The sequence below is a fragment of the Halichoerus grypus genome, chromosome 3 (genome assembly GCF_964656455.1).
Source record: "Halichoerus grypus chromosome 3, mHalGry1.hap1.1, whole genome shotgun sequence".
NCBI classification, from domain to species: Eukaryota; Metazoa; Chordata; class Mammalia; order Carnivora; family Phocidae; genus Halichoerus; species Halichoerus grypus.
Genome location: NC_135714.1, coordinates 82,295,308 through 82,297,282, shown reverse-complemented (window position 1 = coordinate 82,297,282; position 1,975 = coordinate 82,295,308). Strand labels below are relative to the sequence as shown.

At 45.6% G+C, this 1,975-nt stretch overlaps 1 pseudogene; it reads left to right on the top strand.

The window, feature by feature from the left end:
* Nucleotides 1-297: 297 nt before the first annotated feature.
* Nucleotides 298-932, top strand: LOC144381302 (large ribosomal subunit protein uL1 pseudogene; annotated as a pseudogene).
* The last annotated feature ends 1,043 nt before the right edge of the window (nucleotides 933-1,975 follow it).

Below are 1,975 nucleotides of genomic sequence, written 5' to 3'. Positions count from 1 at the left end.
TCCCAAATTCATACCTTGAAGTCCTAATGCCCAGTGTGGCCGTATTTGGAGATGGTGCTTTTAAGGAACAAAATTAGGGTTAAATGGGGTTATAGGGGTAGACCCTGATCCAACAGGATCAGTGCCTTTATAAGAAAAGACACCTGTGCTTGGTCCCTCTTTCCCTCTCTCTGCGTACACACGAAGGAAAGGCCATGGGAGCATGCAGCTAGATGATGGCTTTGAATGAGCCAAGAGAAGAGGTCTCAGAATGAAACCTATGTTGTCTCTTTTCCCATCATTATGGCGTGCGGTACCATGAGCAGCAAAGTCTCCTATGACACCGTGTACAAGGCAGTGTGGGAAGTCCTGCATGCAACCAGTGCAAAAGCCAGAAGTTTTTGGATATGGCGGAGCTGCAGATCAGCTTGAAGAACTAGGACGCTCAGAAGGACAAATGCTTCTTGGACACTGTCAGGCTTAAGTGCACTCCTCACCCCAAGTTCCCCATATGTGTTTTGGGAGACCAGCAGCACTGTGATGAGGCCAAACTGTGGATTTTGCCTACATGGACATCGAGGCGCTGAAAAAACTCAACAAGAATAAAAAATTAGTCAAGAAGTTGGCCAAGAAGTATGATGGATTTTTGGCTTCAGAATCTCTGATTAAGCAGATCCCACGAATCCTGGGCCTGGGCCTGAGTAAGGCTGGCAAGTTCCCTTCCTTGCTGACCCACAATGAGAACATGGTGGCCAAAGTAGATGAAGTCCACGATCAGATTCCAGATGAAGAAGGTGCTGCGTTTGGCAATGGTTGTTGGCCACGTGAGGATGACAGATGATGAGCTTGTGTACAACATCCACTTAGCTGTCACTTTCCTGGTGTCATTGCTCAAGAAGAATTGGCAGAACGTTCGGGCTTTATACATCAAAAGCACCATGGGCCCAGCTTAATAAACCCTTGTGCTACCATTACCTGTCTGTCTGTGACTAAGGAGAGGGAGGTGCTTTCTGAGCTGACGTTGCATGCTATAGCACTGTGTGGATGATTGCAGTTTCTGGCACCCAGTGATGGGTGATCATTTTCTCCATACTGCAAACCAGGAAGTACGTTGCATCTACCTTCAAAACCATGCAGTCTTATTTATTATTTACATCTCTTGGATACTTACAACATGTGACAGTAGGGCTGCTAACCAGGACTCAAGCTTTTCTGAACCTTGAGAGGGGCAGATCTGGGCTAGGACTCCAGCCTATAGTGCTCCCACTGCTTACTAGTGGAAAGAGGGGTAGGACCTTCACATTGAGGATGTTGACAGCCCTCGGCAGCATGCTTAATCTGTGGTCTGCAGTTGCTTCCCTTTATGCCATAGGTTTTCTCTCTCTAAATCATGCATCTGGGCTCTTGTTCTGTAGGGATGACAAGGAATGTTCCAAATGGAGATTGGGGTCCTAGATTCTTCAGATGGGAGTGGTCTGAAACCCTGATTGATCTAGAATTTGCTTGTCTGACCCAAATTGCATACTCTATATTCAGGGTAGTAATTTACTTTGTGAGATGGTTAGGAAGACACAAGTAGGAGACCTGGGCAATATTGTAATTCATCGACCTTGTTTTCTAGGGGAGTTTATTTAGCAAATGGGTAGAATCAGGCTGTGGAAACTTCCAGGTCCTCTGCCCTCCAGGTATGCTCTTCCCCCTTCCTGACCTGAGGCAGTTGCCTGTCAGAGTTCTGCCTCCAGCACCTAGTACCGGAAGTCGGTTTCTGGTGTGATGAGAAATACCTATGATTTAATCTTTGACTTGAATCTGCTTTGTTGAACTTTAGTAAAGTAACAAGTTCATCCCTCCATCTTTTAATACAGCTCAAAGGCTAATCCAAAGCATTAATAAAAATGCTACATCTTCTAGAAATAAGCTTGAATCATGAAGAATACAAGGTTTTCACACACACACGCGCGCACACACACACACACACAAAATGAAACCCATTGCT